At 43.0% G+C, this 19,571-nt stretch overlaps 1 long non-coding RNA gene across 1 annotated transcript in view; it reads left to right on the forward strand.

Moving 5' to 3' along the window:
- Positions 1 to 494: 494 nt before the first annotated feature.
- Positions 495 to 19,571, forward strand: part of LOC146829341 (uncharacterized) — a 229,470-nt gene continuing 210,393 nt past the window's right edge. The window contains exon 1 of the long non-coding RNA XR_014961962.1: positions 495 to 670. This is a non-coding gene — a long non-coding RNA (uncharacterized LOC146829341). The remainder of the gene's footprint in view (positions 671 to 19,571) is intronic.

Consider the following 19,571-nt stretch of genomic DNA (forward strand, 5'->3'; position numbering starts at 1 on the left):
TCTTGTAATGTATCTTGTAATGGAAGTTCTTTGTTGGAACCAAATAAGCTCACTTGTAGTGTCAAATCAGTAGGTCTGTCAGTTGGTTCATCAGGCGCTTCCAGTACTACATCTCCCAGAATACCACTATCAACATTAGATGCAGACTGGATTTCTTTCAGTGACTGTTCGGTTGCTACTTTTAAAAGATTATCAGAAGACAGTGTGGCACACTCTGGGAGGGGAGAAAAACTACTGGAAACATTGTTGCTTATCCCAGATAGATCAAGCCCCAACTCCCCTACCTGCTCAGACCGCAACACAGTATCCTTCTTCACAGACTGCTTCGCAAATAGCTCTGGGAGCGTCTTCGTGCCCTGCTTCCCTGTGCGAGTTCTCTCCTTCCCGCCTCGCTCTCGCTCGCCCCTCTTCTGAAGCATAATGCTTGGCTCTTGATTTAACCCAGCGCTGGCCGTGTCAACTGCCGCTTCGCTGATTATTCCAGTTGAAGATTCCTCCGTCATGGCTGTCGCAGCCGGTTGAGCTTTGGCGCTCCGTGTTGCAGGTTTAGGCGGCATTTTGCGGTATACAGATCTGCCGTATCTCTCCGCCGACCCTCCAACGGGCATGCCTGACAGAAAAGGCACGAATAACCGATGAGTGAGCCAAGACTTCTTTCCAGCTCCAACCGGTAAGCGCCTTCCAGCCGTTATACACACTGGTAGCAAAAGCGGGAAGGGAGATGTCGCTCAGCATTTAAAGGAACCCCTGATGTTAAAAGCCAGCAAATATAAATATTTCAGCTCCAGTGAAGCCTCCTTTTAGGATTCTTCCATCAAATCAGACTACTGAGTCAGAGGAAAAAATGATTAAATCCTGTCCTCCTCCTCAATCATCGGAGCAAGGAGCGGAGCTGCTTACACAGCCCACATCGCGGCCGCCATCTTGCCTCTATTATAAAAAAACTAAGTTTAAAATCATTATAACTGCCTTTGAGATTTGGAGGAAAATCAAAAAAAGAATTGGACTTAGTTCTAATTTAAGTTATTATACTCCAATAATAAATTGCCCTACATTACCGGACATTTTTAAAGATGTAACCATGCTTAGATGGTATCGGGCTGGTATAAGTCAATTGGGAGATTTATTTGATGGTCAACAGATAATCTCCTTTACACTTCTGCAACAAAAATATGATATCTCTCGGTTGGAATTTTTTAAGTTTTTACAGGTTCGCAGTTATTTAGATAGAAAAAGGGCTGACAATCAGATCTTGTTTCAAAAGGTTAAGCTTATTGAAGTATTACGGAAAAGATCGAGAATTGGTCATATTTATCAATTAATGTTGGCGAAATATCAGGATGATTTATTAGAGATAGAAGACAAATGGCAATTAAAACTCGGTTTGGAAGGTATCGATATGAATAGGATCATAGAAATATCCACTAAAACGCTATACAGTGGTTCGTTAATAAGTCAACACTTTATGTCCATTTACGATTTATATTATACACCCGCTAAATTAGCTAAATGGGCACATGACAGAGTGAATAAATGTAACTGATGTGGACTTATTGCTGCAGATACCATTCATATGTTCTTTTTGTGCCCAAATTTAACTCAATTTATTAGAGACATAGAGTATTTTTTGTCTATTTCATTAGGTGTTCAAACACAAATTACTGCTGAATTAATTATTTTGGGCGCACAAACCAGTAGTGATAGCATTAGAACAGATATGGAAGATAGATTTCTTTTTATATGTATGTCAATTGCTCGATGCTGTATTACAACACAATGGCTGGATATCGAACCACCTGTATTTAGTAACTGGCAAACTAGATTATTATCTGTTTATCACCTGGAAATGGCCGTTTATAAAACAAAGGGCAAGAGCAGGAGATTAATTGGCCAGAAATTATGGACTCCACTCTCTAATTGGCTATAAATATAATTCTACTTTTTGTTTTTTGCTTCGTTTGCAGTTAAACTACTGAATGCACCAGTGATGGTTTTCTATGGATGATGGTATACTTTTGCCGTGATGTATTCATTTTTTTTTTTTTATGTCTTGACTGTCTGATGATAGAAAAAATCAATAAAGAAATAAAAAAAAAAAAAAAAGGACTAGGAGGCTAATGTTTTCTAAAGCAGTAGCCGCACTCTTTAATTTTAGTAAGAAGCTGGGGAAACGGGCTCCAGAGGTCCTATTAGAGATATACAAGGTGAAATGCATCACAATAGCCACCTATGGGGCAGGCATCTGGGGTTATGAGAATGTTGCAATGGATAAAGTTATACATTTCATTAATTACCCAAAAAGAGATGAGGTGGAATACTCAGTCATAAAATTTGATGAGGCTGATAGCGTCGAGCAGATTGGTCGATGCATTTTACGTTTTCTGTTAGTAAAAGACTTATACGTCCAGCGAAAGCAGTTCCCACTGTCTCTAGCATATGATGTGACCATCCATTGCAATTGCAAGGTTAAAGAGTAGATACAGATTTTGTTAATATTGGAACTGCTGTATTCAAAGAAGGAACGACATATGTAGCATTGTCACAAATTAGAAAATTGTCTGGTTTGCTTTGAAATTACTTTAATGAGAAGAAAGTTTGTGCTGATGAAAGCTGTGTAAGGGAATGCAATCGGTTAAGAAGTCTATATGCTCCTTGTTTAAGCCAGTAACCTTTTTGTAAGAAACGGTTAATCTGTCCAAAGTGGCAAATTAAAAAACAGTGTATGGATGCTAATAAAAGGAAGTACAAAAGAACAAGACCAAAGGTTCAAAGAAGAGAAAACTGCTAAATTATGGAGAAGTTGTAGGTTACAGTTTGAAAACAGTTCAGTGGTCAACTGCTATGCAAATGGTGTTCTCAATGTACTGTTCCATATGCCACATGTAGTAAACCAAATTAATCTGTTCTGCACTCTATGGTTTGTTCGAACGCTTGCTGAATGACAAAAGTGTAATACATTATGCTTCAGGAATCTGAGATTTTATAGATATATGTACTAGATAAGTACTGTTTTCTCTAAATATTCAAGCAAGACACACAAGAATGTATTATGGTGATGCCAGGGGTGTTAGCGCAAGAATAAGGATATATTAATGAGTTATTTGGATTGAGTTACAAATGGAATCGTGACTCAGAAGATTGTGTATTCATCTACAGCACTGTGATTGATTATTTCTGAATGATTCCACTACTTGACATCACCAGATTCTAAAACCGTGCCTTTTGAGAAATAGTTGAAAAAGGCCAACCAAAATATGGCCTGCCAAACCGCAGATCAGATGCCAATCTGGATGGACAGAATGCAATGCCATTAATCTAAAATCAAAACCAAGAGCACCTAGTAGCCTACCAAACTCATATTTCTTCTTTCTTCAACCAAATTTCAAAGGGCATTTTGTGGATAAAAAAGTGGTATACAGTGTTTTATATTGTGTTATCTGTTTATTAGACATTATTCATCCTATTGGAATTAATGTCTTTAAAAAGTTGTTCTTAATGCAAGTTTCCTTTTATATTCCACAGAGGTGCTTATGCACATTCTAAGCACTACATTACTAAAAACTGTCTTCAAAACTAAAAAATGACCCCTTTTGCTTCTCCAACAACAACTTCTACATACTACTATGTGCAATAATTTTGCCTACCAAGCTGTAATGTTTTCAAAAAGATCTTTGAAAATCAAGAGTCTTTTTATTTTGGAGGAAGGAGTTACTATAGCAATTAAACACAACACTCTAATTAAATTGTGAAACTGGATAGACATATTCTAATTACTGCAGCCTTAGAATGAAACAAAACATTGCATTCAAAAGTAAAAGAATGTCCTCTTTAGCTGCTCCAACCAAACTTCTATGTCCTATTTGTGGAAAAAAAATGTTGTATGGGATTTTGTCTACATAGATCATCAGCAGTTTAAAAGCAATTTGGCCTACCAGGGGTGATGTTTTTAAAAGGATCTCCAAAATTGGACGCGCGAAAACACATGCCAGTTACTCCTGCTAAAAAATGAGTCCTTTGCTTGATTACTAAGCCGATATACTGATTCTAGCTTGTACTTTTAAAAATTGGATTTTAAAACAGTTTTTTGCTTTTGCTCTTAAACTGTACTACTGGCACTGAGATCGCTGCTCTTTACCTTGTATTTTGCACTTGCTCCTCCTCGGGGTCTAACGCCTGCATCCCGGTCCACCATGGGGTTTCCCCACTTGTTGTGGAGGGTGCTGGCGTTTCCAACTCACGATACGAGGCAGCTGGGGGTTGTTAGTGGCGGAGCCATTGGTTAGGGTTCTAGCTCTCCCAGACTATATATATTGGCATGCCTTACTCATCGCGAAGGAGGCGCACAGACACATGCCAGTTACTACTGCCCAAAAAACGAGTCCTTCACTTGATTACTAAGCTGAAATACTCATTATAGCTTGTGCTTTTAAAAATTGGGTTTTAAAACTGTGTTTAGCTTTTGCTCTTAAATTGTACTACTGGCACCGAGATCGCTGCTCTTTACCTTGTATTTTTGCACTTGCTCGTCCTCGGGGTCTAACGCCAGCACAGGGTTTCCCCGATTGTTGTGGAGGGTCCCGACATTTCCTATTCACGATACCAGGCAGCTGGAGGTTGTTAGGGGCGGAGCCGTTGGTTAGCGTCAAAGGCAAGCCCGTCTGCGCCACGTCCATTCCCAGGAAAATGTTACATCCTAAAGCACCCATTCACTTCATGCACTCAGAACCGACATTAATGATACATATCTGCACTCTCTCTAATGTCATTAATGGCGATTCTCACTGCCCCCACTGTGGTTTTTCCCTCTGGCCTCCTATCAAAGTGTCAAACCCTTCTGGCAATCTACCTCCACTAAGGATGTTCCTACTAAACTGCAGATCTTTTTCAAAGCACTCTACAGAACTTGCATTTTTACTGCAAGATTTAAAGCCTGATGCCCTTTTCCTGACAAAGACGTGGCTCCATAACGAGTCTGACCCAATCCTCACTCAAACCCTCCCTCCCGACTACCTGATATATTGGGTGGACCGCAAGAGTGGTAGAGGTGGAGGTATAGCTATTGTTGTTAACAATAAATTGCCGCATTATAGCATAACCCCTGTCGGACTGCGAAAGTCTTGTTTTTCTGTAGACATCTCCTTGACTAGCACCTTTTCTGGCCTCCTGATCTACCACCCCCAGGCAACCCCAGACAATTCCTTGATGCTCTTCCCACCACTATTGCCAACCTAGCCTTTGCTCCATCCAACTTTACTGTGCTAGGTGATCTTAACTTCCATCTAGACGACCCATCGGACAAGATGGCCAACGAGCTGACTGGGAATCTCCTGGCACTCCAGCATAATGAGAATGTTTCGAAACCTACTCATTGTAAGGGTCATCTATTGGACCCTATTTTTAGCAACTGAGATGAACTTAATGTAGGAACTCCTGTCCCACTCACTAGGTCCGATCACTTCCTGATCCCCTTAACCTGGGAAATGCCCAGACCCTCTCTTCCCCCAATATAATCTCAGTGCAGGAACGGAATTGGTCTAGATTTCCCACAGATCTGTGGAAACACGTCTTGCAAACCACTAGACCAGTTACTGACCCAAATCTTAACCTGGCCATCTAGAACTTTAATCTATGAAATCAAGGCTCACTGGATACAGTACTCCCCAAGAAACCCACCCACAAAATCAACAGGAAGAATACCGCTCCCTGGTTCTCACCCAAGTTAAGAGAACTAAAACAATCCTGCAGAAGGCTTGAAAGGAATTGGAGACGGGATTATTCGGACTTTAGCAAATTAGAATATAGGGAAGCAATTAGGTCCTACAAACTTGAAATAAAAGCTGTCCAAGCCACTTTTTATGAAGATAAGGTTAATTTATGCGCAAACTCCCCTAAAGATACCTTTAGTATCGCTAAGACCCTCACCAAACTGCCTTCGAAACAGCCTTCGCCTGACGGCGCTCTTGCACGCTGCAATAACCTGGCAGAATTCTTTCTACAGAAAATTCAAAACATCTATAGGTTCTTCCCAACCGCACAGAATCATCATATTACGTCACCTATGCCAGACCCACATAATGGATCTCAAACTTCACTATAGTAATTTCCCCCCTAGACACTGTTTCACTGGGCTCAATTATTACTAAACTTAAATCCGGCTCTCCAACAGAGTCTGCCCCCTCAGATCCTCACAATAGCCACGGATATCATCTGTCCCGTTATCCTGGACCTCGTGAATTCCTTCATCTCGTCTGGCATAGTACCTCTGGCCTGGAAATGCGCTATGGTCAAAGCCCTTCTAAAAAAACAGTCTCAATCAGGATGACTTTGTCAGTTATCGCCCCATCTCTCTCCTTCCCTGGGTGAGTAAGATTCTTGAGAAACACATCAACACCATTGATAGAAATGGGGGTCTCTAGTTGGCAAGGGCTTGCACCTTTCTCCAAATAGGGACCCTTCTTCCTAGTCAGGGTAAGGGAGTTAAACTCCTAAAATAACCTCTGCTCACCCCCTTGATAGCTTGGCACGAGCAGTCAGGCTTATCTTAGAGGCAGTGTTTAAAGGATTTGCACATAACCAACAGTAATACAGTGTAAGCACTACAAATAAACACCACACCTGTTTAGAAAAATATCCAATATTTTTATATACTTAAGACAAGACGAAAACGATAAAATTCCACCATGCAGTACTTAAAAAAATCTTCAGTTATCAAAATAAACTTGTAAAACAGTTCCTTGATGTTGAGAGCTCCATCCGGCGCTATCAAGGCGCCGTGAGCAAACAAATGCAAACAGTTCTGGCTGACCGCAGTGTTGCGGGTCAGCTACGGCGTCAGGAAGACCCGCAAACAGTACCTTTCAGAAATGCAGGGTGTCGATGACCTCTTGTTGAGCTTCCGAACACACAGCGTCTGCAGGTGTTGGTTCCGGAGGTCAGTGCAGGAGTCGTCGGGGCCCTCGAAGTCCTCTTTGCTGGAGTCAGGAGCTCTAGCGTCCACAGGTGTCGGGTGCTGCAGTGCGAAGTGCAGTGGTGCGGCGTGCGGTGCCCTCAGGCCGCAGTGTGAGCAGCAGCTCAGTGGCGTTGTCGGTGAGACCAGGGTTGCGGTGTGAGATGATGGCGGTGCTCGTCACGGTACTGGCAGGTCTCAGTGCAAGTAGCGTCGTCGTCTTTGCTAAAGCGCTGTCGTCGGCACCGGCATCGGTAGGCCAAGGCTGAGGTGTGGGAGGAGGGCGGGGCATCGTGTAACTTTACAAGCGGTGCCCTTGAACCACAGTGCAAGCAGCCGCGTCGATTCTGGCATGGAGCGGCAGCGTCTGGAACACCAAGGCGTCGTCGTGAAGCGAGGCAGTGCCGAGTGCTGTGGCAACAGGTCGCGGTGTGAGCAGCGGCTCGGTGGCGGCATCAGCAGGCATCGTTGGTGAGACCAGGGTCACGGTGTGGCGTTGCGGTGGTGCCCTCTGTGGTGCCTTCATGACACGGAGTCGGCAGCGGTGTCATAGACGGCGTTGATCTTGCAGTCTTTGCTGTTCCTGAGACTTCTTGAACAGGGGGCAAGCTCTACCTCAAGCCCTTGGAGAAACTCACAAAAGTAGATTGCAGAAAGTTCAGTCCAGTCCTTTCACTGCCCAAGACAGAAGCAGCCACTGCAGGCCAACACAGCAAAGCACACAGCAAAGTGGTAGTTCCTTCTCACAGCTTCTCCAGCTCTTCTTCTTGGCAGTCTTCTTGATCCAAAAGAGTTCTTAAGTCTTGGGGTTCGGGCCCCAATATTTATACTAGCAAATCATTTGTCCACTGAATGCAGAGGGTCTTGTACCTAGTTCAATCCAGTTCTGGGTGCATTCTTCCAGTGTGCACCTTCTTCCTTTGTCAGTGTAGGCCAGGGTCATCAGACATTCCACAGGAGGTGGAGCCTGCATGGTGGAAGGTAGGCACAGCCCTATTCAGACCCAGGTGCTACTCCCACCCATCTAGCGTTTATCTAGACATTTATAGAGCACTGGGAGGCCTCGTGCTCTATAAATGTCATTTAAACCATTCATTCGTATAGTACCAGCTATAATAATATGAGAAATGTTTTTAACGTAGGTGTTCTCAATTACTGTAGTAAGTGTAGAAAAAGCCACTAATTAATTAATTGTAGTGAGTGAATAACATAGTATCCCTTATATGTAGTGATCAGTCATATATTATATTTGGGGCAATTGTAGATTTCCCTATGTTAGCTTGACTGTGCACAACACAGGTCGCATTAGTTTTGCACTAGTTACTATATGAACATGTTTGCTTCTGTGCTACATTATATTTTCACATAGAACCTACCGTTGTTTTCTCATTTTGTTCTTTTCTGGGATTTAGTGTTAGCAGTCGGGTCTGGTGGCTTAGTGAAGTAATGCATCCACTGCAGAGGTCTGTGTTTGACCTCATGGTCACAGGTTCAAATCCCAGTAGCTCCACTGAGCCTTTCATCCATCTGAGGTTGATGAAATGAGTATCGTTGGGTTTGTTATTCAGCGCCTTGGGTGATTAGTGTGCTTTACAAATACACATGTTGTTAACAGCAAAAAAGTTCTAACAACAATTTAACTTGTTATTTTGGTCTGTTCAGGCACTTGCGCCTAGACACAACACCAAAATGCAGCTGTTGTTTATGAATATGTGATCCTTGTCATATAGGTATACACATCAATGTAACAGAGAGAGAAAGAGACACAGATATTTTCTGAGAGATGATCACGGCTGTATCAGAGATGTAGAATGGTCATCTTTGTATGCTAAGATCCCGGGTCTGCTGTTAAACCCAGAGATCTTTGCTGTAAAATCAGTTTGCTTCTATAGAAGATAAGAGGGGTTAGGGTATTTTATCTTATAATATGAAAGGGCTTTTCCTAATATACGATTTATTGACAATGCTGATGGTATTTTTGCTAGGCAGTTGTTGTTTGATTGTGGCATGTGTACTGCATTTTAAAGCATGATAGTTTAAATAAACATTTCAAATTTCCTTTTTTTCTCTTTCAAATCTTATCGTGGACAAGTAGGAGTGTGTGAGCAAAAGGGTGTGTCCTGTCACTGCGATCCCTGAGAGGGTTGAGAGTATTGTGCTCTGGGGTGTCAATTCACTTGTTCCTCTGGTAATGAGTGGGAGGGCAAGTGTGGCACTATAGATAGTTGGACTCGGGCTCATAGTACTGAGGTGGTATAGTGACTCAGTCCCTATCTACTGATGTTCTGTGGTCCCAAGCATAGTTCTGTTTCTGAGCAAAATCCCTGCAACATGGCGTGCCAACTTTTGGTCTGGTACTTGCGGAAACCTGAGTAGCACTTGCTCTCAAGTTTTCAATACCATTGGACCGTCCTGCGGAGATTTCTGCGCTGGTTGGGATTTTGAATCTATAGTTTTTAGGGACCAGCTAATTTTGTTGGATTTTCAAGCTTGAACATTTAAAGGTTTATACCCAACTTTGGTGCTGCCTTTTTAAATCCTTTGCTTATAACTTATGGCTGTAGTCATTGAGGCAAATGGCCGCCTGGCAGTTACTCAACACTTCAGCATGGTGTCCCTAATGCGGAGGCCCCTGTAGTGTGTCCGATTTGGATTACCTTTCTGGTTGTCAATGCCAATGATAATACGTCTCATACTTATTCTGCTGCTGCAGTGACAATCGCTTATCGTACTTATGCACTTCTTGAAATTCCTCTTACGGTTTAATGGTGCTATTCCCCCTGTCCCCGCCATTATTTATATGGGCTCCTTAAGTATTGATGGGGCTCCCTGGCCTCCTCTTGCTGGCTTTACACCTTATCCAAATGTAGCTGCTCTACATTTAGCTGAAAACCATGCATTATATGACCAGGTTGTTTGTTTGTATAGATGTTTGATACAATTTGTTTCCTGTGCGTTTTTGGCAGGTCCAGATAGAGCTAGCACACCTGCTCAGACTCAGCAAGCAGCAGGACTTGGTATTAGTCTGGTGATTGTGAATTCGGTTATGGACAAGCTCCTACCTAATCTTGAGGACATTCCATTCCATCAATGATGTCATCAGTGATGTAATGTGTGATGTCATGAGTGATGTAATATGTGAGGACCTGAGCAGTGCATTGTGTGTGTGAAGTACAATTAATTCAGGTAACTATAACTGCTAAATTTCAATGGTTTTGTACATGTGAAATCTGAGCCTGAATATAACGTCCCTGTAACTTTAGAAATTCACTGAAAAATCCAAAGGTTAAAACCATAGAAATTGAGCAGTTATAGTTACCTGGGCTAACTATAACCTACTCCCCTACAAGACAATATTTATGACCTCAGATATTGCTTCACTAATGGCATCTTCAGTAACATCACTAATAACCCCCTTGAATTATATCACTGATGACATCATTGATGACATCAACCAGTGAGTGTTAGTTTTTTGTGACAGTTTCTGAGACTTAAAGATATATACTAAGCTACTACAAAGTTAAATTACAACTTCTTACATATATTATGTGAGTGACTGTGTGTATCCCTGTGCGACTGGTGGCCTGAATGGCTATATGGGTTTGTGGGTGGTTGTGTGAATAGTTGTGTGGGTGTGTGAATGGGAATATGAGTGATTGTGTGAGGGTGTGAGTGAGGGTATGTGTGGCTTTATGGGTATGCAACTGGCTGTGTGAGTGGCTGTATGGGTGACTAAGTGGTTGTGTGACTAGTTGTTTGAGTTAGTGACTGGGTGTGTAATTGACTGCAAGGATGAGTGAGTGGCTGTTTGGTTGAGTATTTGGTTAGGTGAGTTGGTGTGTGAGTGACTGTATTAGAGAGGGAGTCTTTATGTGGCTGTATGGGTTGGTGAGCGGCTGTATGAGTGTTTGTATGGATGTTTGAAGGGGTATGTAAGTGGTTATGTGGGTGTTCAAGTAACTTTACCTGCTGAAATTCTGTGGTTTTGTACAAGTGAAAAGTGAACCTAACTATAACGTCCCAGTAATCCAAGTAAAGTTGTTTCAGTACATTTCTATGTTTTTCCAAGTAAATTCTTAACTAGCCTACAACCTATGGTCTGCATCACCCACTTTGTACTCCCAGTTGGCATAGAGGCACCGCCCCATTCCTCCAGACCCCATGCACTGAAATTCGAGGCTCGGTCTCCCCTGTGACTGCTGCCTCGCCACCTCCCGGCTTAGTTGTATTAGTAGTTCTCTAATTGTATTGGTAATTCTCTAATTGTTGCATTGGTTCTACCCAAAAGGCCACATCGCTCTGCTTTTTTGATACTCTCATATTGGAATGTTTTGCCTGCTTTATCTGGATTAGTTTTTCTCCCCCTGTAAGTGATTGTGCTTTACTATTTTTTTTCTCTCTACTCTTGTTTCACTGTGTTTTTTTCATTGTCCTTAATTCTTTTCATCCCATGCCACCATGGCCAGATCGCTTTGGTTACCATACTGTCCTTCGTGCCCTGCCCCTCGTCCTCCCACCTCCCAAACTGCCCACCCACCTCCCAGGGCTGTGGGTACGTGCAGTGGGTGTGCCGCTGGCACACCAAAAGTGCTCAAAAGGTAAGTTTGCCTGCACCCATCCATGCCTGGACAGCACCCAGCACCAGACCCCCTTGACCAACCACCCACCTCCGATACTCCTACGACAAAATCCAAACCCTTGACTGCAGAACCAGGAACACCAACTGCTGTATCGCCTCACCACACCATAAGCAAAAGGCAACTCACCCTCAACCACTGCCATCTTACTTGTAACATAACGACCCTCCCAGAAACCACTGCATGCTGCTCAATGACCTGTCCATCTGCAAGCACGCCATGGAAACATGGGACACTATCACCACCCTTGCCCCGATGTGATGCTCATCACAGAAATATGGCGACCCCCACCTCAGCACCCGACATGACCACTGCGACCCCCATGCCTACAAGATGATCTACCACAACTGCCTCGTAAAAGGTGGCAGAGATATCACCATCATCCACAAGGACTCCTTCCTATGCACAGCATCGGAAAATTACACAATACAGATCATGGAACACCTCAATGTCCAGATCAAGCTAGATACCAAAGCCAACATCATAGGAACCCTCAACTACAGACCCCGAGTCCATGCCCCTACTCCTTCAACCTCATCCAAGGCCTCATCACCTCCCTCACTATTGACCTCCAACCACTACATCATCCTGGGAGACCTGAACAACCACCTAGCAGACCAGAATTACACCAACTCCTCCTCCCTCCTAGAGAACATGAACAACATCAGCCTCTCACAGGTCTACACCACCCCCATGCAGAGTGCAGGACACACCCTCAACCCCATCTTTTCCACTTGCGAGAGAGTCGAGTTCTCCCGTACTACCAAGCTGAGCTACAAAGATCACAGCATCGTCCACTTAACCATCGACCACCCACTACAAGCTCCAATAAGATCTCATAACCCCCCTCCCTGGAATTGGAGCACAATCATGCAACCCACCCACCTTCAAAGAATCCATCAGCTACTTTTGAACTTAATGTCCAGAACTTATCAAACTGGATCTCCACATCCACTGACATCATCACCCCCTTGAGGAATACCTTCCATCAACAAACCTGCCAAACAGGTTCAACCCTGAGCTGCTGACCCTCAAACACCACTGCAAGAAACTAGGAAGACTCTTGCACTCTAACAAAACATCCCACCAACCGCAACACCTTCAGATCCACCCTCAACAACTACCACCACCATCCCAGAGAAGCCCTCATCAACCGCCTCGAAGCGAGCTCCAACCACACAATAAAGCTCTTCAGCATCATCTTAGAATTATCTTGCCCTTCCACCACTGAGAACATGATCCACCCCTTCCAAGTCCTCTGTGACTCTCTGGGAGACTACTTCCACCACAAAATCACCAACATCTTTAGCAGCTTCAACCCCCAACTCTCCATCCCCAACCACCACCGGACACAAACTGACGCCACCCACTCCACCGGATCTCCGAATGGAAACATCTCACAACCGAAGACACCATCTCCAACATGAACTCCATCCACTCTGGAGCTCCCTCCAACTCCTGTCCACATCACAACTACAACCTTGGAGTGGATGTAATTGGCACACACCTCACAGAAATCCTCAACACCTCCATCTCTACAGACACCATCCCAGACACCTGGAAGCACGCAGAAGCAAAGCCTCTCAAGAAGAAACCCTCTGCCAACCCCAATAAACTCAAGAACTACCATCCCAACCCGCTTCTGCCCTTCCCACCTAAGGTCATGGAAAAAGCTTTCAACCACCAGCTCATGGACTACCTCAAGGACAACAACACATTGTGGCCCACCGAATCAACCCACCCCCACCAACTTTGCACCCAACTTCAAAATCATCCCAGACAGCCAACTGTCCATAAAGAATCAGATCAACAGCTTCTTCTCTTGCTGCTTCCATATCCTCCACATGTTCCACGAGATTGTCCACTGGATCACCATCTCAATAGAAGGACAGTCACCCAGGCCCTCGGCTCCAGCCAACTGGACTACGTCAATGCACCCTTCTTTGGAACATCAAACAACTCCACAACTGCCTTCATATGATCCAGAACTCAGCAGCAAGACTGGTTCCCAAACTCCCAAGAAGAACCAGCATAGCTCCTCACCTCAGAGCCCTGCACTGGCTCCCCATCCAAGAAAGATGCCTCTTCATCTCATCACTCACACCTACACTGCCCTCTACAAAACCAAACCTGTATACATCAACAGCTATCTCACAATCTACCAACTGACCAGGAAGCTTTGCTCTTCCACCCTTACCTGGGCCCACATCTCCAACATCTGGTGAAGCTGCTGAAGTGGTCATTCCTTCTCCCTCACCACCAAGTCATAGAATGACCACCACCTCTGCACCTCCCCTTCTCTGGAAGTCTTCAGGAAGAAACTCAAGACCTTGTTCTTCAACCACCAGGGCTACCCGACTGAGGCTCAAAGAACCCCAGCGCCTGTTTTGTTTAATTCTATTTCCTAACTATAACGTCCTTGTAACTTTGGTTTCTATTGTGATTTCCTAAGTTTTTTTAAATGTTTTTCATAACTGTAACCTGTAACCTTTGATAGTGGCTGTCTGTGGTTCTGTAAGTGGGTGTATGAGAGTCTGTTTGGGTCTTAAAGTCGGAGACAGAGCTTCTCAGTAGCTGTGTGGGTCTGTAAGTGGGTATACGAGTGGTGCTGTAGGTTTTGGGCATTTGAATGCTTAGGGTATTAAAATTGGAGAACTATGGACTCTGCTTTTACCACGATAAGACAAGAAAGAAACCAATCGATATAGTGACCCAAGTTTAGATTGTGGTCCAGTAGTTAAACAATGCATTCACTTCCAGTAAACATTTCAGGTCATTTTTCAACATGATATACAAAAGGAAACATTTTTGCTTTGCATTAGCAAACCCAAGAAGTTAGGATTGCTTGCACTTTAGTCAAGTGGAGCTCCAGCTGGGACACCTGGTATGAGTATGTTTGTAAATGCTTCCTGTTAGGTTTCATTTATGTGAAATGAGCATCAAGGAAAGGATGAAACCTCCTTTTAGTCTATAGGAGTTTACTCGTTTGCTAACAATATCTCCCCAACTGCAGTACTTTCTACTGATGAGTTAGTAAGTGATATCTCATTGGGTAAATTTCTACTGCATATGGTACACAGCAGCTGAGTAATGGACCACCCATTTACAGATTTGTATGTGTCTCCCCTTGACATTAGTTTTAGTGGGTTAATAGTTGTGTATTTTTTTCTCAAAATATTTTACTTGTCGCAAATTCGTCGTAATGTGATTGTGAAGTATTGAGACATGTAGGTTGCATAGATAGCGTGTTTTTGAAAAAGTGCGTATAGTTTTGAAAAAGTATATACGCATGTTGTAATGAATGTGTGACAACAGCTTTTTACTAAAAGAGTGTTTAAACTTGCATTTCTGTAATTACTATTTATGTGAATCACTTTTTAATTGTATTTCACATCATCGAGATAACACCGGTTTTCTGGATGATGTTGGCATTTACAAATATCATGTCACTTGGTAAAAAAGAGATATGATTGGAGAAGACACTTTTCCTTAACCTTTAAATGAAGTTTGCATCTATTTCCTCCTTGTTGAAGCTTCCACTTGCTATTTGGATCATTGTAGGAGGTGTGCTGTACTCAAAGTACAAAACTCTAGTTTCTGTTTTTTTGTCATGTATTCTAAAATAAAAAGGTAACAGGAAGAGATGAAGAGCAGAAACTCCATCAAGAAGCTGAGGAGAAAAGGGGTGTGAGGAAGATGGCGGCGTGAGCTCAGGGCTCCGCTCAGAGGACCAGATTAATCCACATACCAGTCCTGCATTTGGAGTATTTGGACAAAACAAAGACGGATCCTGAACGGAAAATACCAGGAGTCTCTTCAGATCTGAAGAAATCCCAAAGAATTCCCGAAGAAATCACCCCAATACCCAGACTCAGGCAGAATGCGGAAGGAGCATGGCTGTTAGAAAAGCAGCCACGTGGCAGACAGAAGCAAAACAAAACCAGTATGACCCTACCTGTGACCAACTTCACTCAAAGCATCAGAGAGCTTCACTCACCATGGCACACCGACTGAAAGCAGACAACCTCAGGCTATCATGACAAAAGGGGGGAGAATAACGGCAGACGAGTGGCTGATAAGCCCGACGAGCAAAATAAGAGGCAGATGAACGGGTCCCTAGCTGAGCCCGGAGACTGCACGACTGCCCGAAGCGGCAATCTGCAGAATGTCATAAAACAGAACTGTTCCTCTCGACATGACAAATAAGATCTAGCAATCCTAAGTAAGCGTTTATAAGCAATAATGCGCACATAGATCATTCTGATCTTACCGGCTGGCCTGCCCTTGATACCGATCCTCAACATGGCGCCCGTTTAACAGCCTCCACAATCATTAAGCAAGCCAACCCAGCATTCACCCTTATCAAACCTCAGACCCTCATTAGATCAAATTAATTTAGTCAGTTGGACCCTAAGATGGGGATGGTGGATGTGTGCACAGAATCACCAACATCTGGTAAGGTAGAGAGGCATGGACAAGTGACAACATATACATTCACCCTCTGATTACCAAAATCGCCACTTAAACAAAAGTCTGATTACTTCAATTTAGCCACCAGTGCCCATCGATTTGATTATCAGCCTGCGTAGCTGTATGCCTGACCCTGATATGGCAGCCATGTAATTGTCAGTACACTTAAAAACGCTTGAAAATACTGCCTTATAGAATCAAGTACTTTAACCTGGCAACACAACAGAGCGGTTTGCATCCACTGCGCCTATCTTGATGCACTAAATAGTGTAATAGGTGGTTCTCCTGGCCAACTCGACCCGGCTGCCTGACTCCAATATGACGGCTGTCTAACTCCTCTAGAGAAGAACAGATCACCACCAATTCACCACCAATTTACAGGCATGCCATTTCATGGTTTCTGTATGGACTTACCTTAAACTGTGGTGATAAATGTGGACTGTACCTTAGATCTGTATAACTGCCTGCATATCTAGACAAATTAACCGGCTGCCTGATCATGTTGTCTGACCCTGAGATGGTGTCCTTGATTGTGCTAGTCGGAGCATGTAATTACCTATGAGCACAGTTAATCTGGACATAATTGGGAGCAAGCACTATTATAACGTCGAGATAGGTGAAAGTATCAGTAACCACAAATTTATACCTCACCGGTCTGCTCAGCAAGTTCAGCCATCACCAATCATCACCAGAATGGTGAAATGCAACAAACAGCTTCATAAAATGGCCACCTGAGATTACCAGTCTACCAGTCTATCAGTCCATCAGTCTATCAGTCTACCAGTTTCCAGCTAATCAGGTAACAAGTCAGGTAACAAGTCTGCTATCTAATATTGTATATTAACTAATGTTTCATTAATATTGCATTAAAAGAGCATACCGATCTGTCTCATCCTGTGCCTCATTGGGGTTGAGTGAATACAGTGCAATACAGTGCAACCTCAATGCATCTACAATACAATCGTAACAGTGCAACGGTGGAGCAACTGCAGTGCAATTACAGTGCAACTACTGTACTTGCTCGCTTCAAACACATCTCAAAAGATATTAGCTGTCCATCTTTGTCTGCGCACACTCGCAATTCACTAAACTAATTTACTAAAGCCTGTAAAATCATCAGCAAAGCTTCTATAACCAGAAACAACTGCCTGATCCAACTGATTCATCTAAAGCAAGGCAAACACTGCTCGTCTGCTCACAAGGTCCGAATTCAGAAAATATTCCGCTATAATCATCCATGAAAATGACAGAAAAAGACACTAGACAATCACTAAAGAGAGTGAAAGCGGATCCACTGCACCCAGATTCTCCAGCAAAAGGAAAACAAGATATCAACTCCACAATGGAAATGATCCTTAAAAAACTTGTGGACGTTCACAATCTGGCTAAATCGACAAAAACAAATACTGACGACTGCAGAGGTGGAAAGCAGGATCAGCTACCTGGAGGACAATGGGAATAGAATGAAAAAGACCGTTCAATAACTCAGCAACGCATCCTGTTCTTTTGCTAATGAATTATCAGAATTAGAAGAAAGGGACAAGAGTACTAACTTATGCATTTTTGGCATGCCAGAAGGTGAGGAAGATTCAGCCCATTTACTGCATTGCCTTTCTAGAGAAATGGTTCACCCATGCAACCAACTTAAAATTCGACAAGGATCTGGAGTTTGATAGGGCCCACAGGGTCCCAACACGTTATCTCCTAATCACAAAACACCTCAACCCATAGTGTGCACTAAGATACCAGCATGTAGATCTTATGCTGAACCAAAGGAGAAAGCACAACCACATATTATTGAAAGGCACAAAAATCTTCATCTCTCAGGACTATTCGAAGCTGACTGTTGGAACACTTAAAAGTTTTTTAAACCTACGCCCTAAAATGAAAACAGCTGGACTACAAGGTTCATTCTTTCCTCCTGCAAAGTTCAGGGTTATCTCACAAGGCATCCCTTAAGTGCTCTCGGATCCAGCATTGCTCAACAAGTTCTTAGGCGAGAAAGGTGAACCACAAATGGATACTTCGGTTCCCAAGCACTGGAATCCTACTAACGGTCTTGATCGCTCTATCTCTTGATTTTGATGATTATTCATGAACCTGTATCAAACAGAAAGTATGTTACCTCATAATATGTAAGACTATGTTTCTTATACCTCTTATCCCAAACATATGGCTATCTCAAACCGGTAAGGTGTTGCTTGTCTATTCACAACTACTACTAACTAATCTATATGCATTTGTTACAGTTGGGCAGATAACCTGACTACACATACTGCACACCCCACTACACATAGTGCTCAAATCTAAGGTTTGCCTATAAAGAGGCCTCAAAGAGTCTCCAAAATCTGTCCTTTGACACTTACACTCTTACGAAGAACTTTTTTCAGTTTGGCCCAGAAAACAGCTTATGCGTACATATGGTGCTCTATCACCAACTGTAACTCTCAATACAAACTTGGATACAAAGTGATTTGCCGCTCCTATAGGAAAATTGCAAATTTCTATATATCACTCGCTCCTGCACACCTGTTCCATAGACCATTACTGACTCCTCAGTACACATTTAAGATCACACTAAGGGCCAGATGTATCAAGATCACATTTTGCGAGTATATAATAGCGAATTTTATCGATTCGCTATTATAGACTCGCAAAATGCAATGTATGAAGGAATCTGCTAATATTTTGTGATTCCTGCACATTCCTTATTTGCAACTCGCAAATTGCGAGTCGCAAATAAGGAGTGGCTTCCCATTCATTTCTATGGGCCAAGAGGCCCATAGGAATGAATGAAAATTGCATGTCCAATTTGCGAGTACCCAATAGGTACTCGCAAATTGCGCATGCAATTTCAAGGATGCAAGGGTTCCAAAAGGACACCCTGTTGCACCCCTGAAATGTGCATGTGTGCACATGTGAAGCACATAAGGGCATGCATGTGAGTCACATGGCACTTTAAAAAATGCAAAAAAGTCCAACCTATACATCTATTACACACATTTTGTATGTAACGATGAGTATTCCGCACTCCTACATACTTTCCAATCTCCAATGCCACACAAATAGGATGGTTTGAATATACATACACACTTATATGCATTGTTAAAGTGGATCTCTTCCATGATGTTAGATCATTTCAGTATTTGTGACGTTCTCAAAACTTGTTCCTCGAGAAGCTTTCTCCTCTTATCGCTACCCCCATTGGCGAATGTGGGGAGTAATTGGGAAGGGGGGTTGAGATGGGTTGGGTTTTCCGTTTGTATTGATGTATTCTTTAATGGCTCCCTTGCCTATTGATTTGTGTTCCCTATGTCTCATGTCAAACTGTCACACACAAAGGGAAGTTTCACAACAAGACGTGGCTTTTGACAACACCCCCTCATAGAAGGGTGACGCTGGACTACAGAATATCTCTCTCACATACTAAATGGCGGGTGTAAATCAATGTATTAAACTAGTCTCATTAAATGTGAAAGGCATGAATCACCCAGTAAAGAGGAGAAAGTTAGGGGATT

The sequence above is a fragment of the Triturus cristatus genome, chromosome 5_2 (genome assembly GCF_964204655.1).
Source record: "Triturus cristatus chromosome 5_2, aTriCri1.1, whole genome shotgun sequence".
NCBI lineage: Eukaryota > Metazoa > Chordata > Amphibia > Caudata > Salamandridae > Triturus > Triturus cristatus.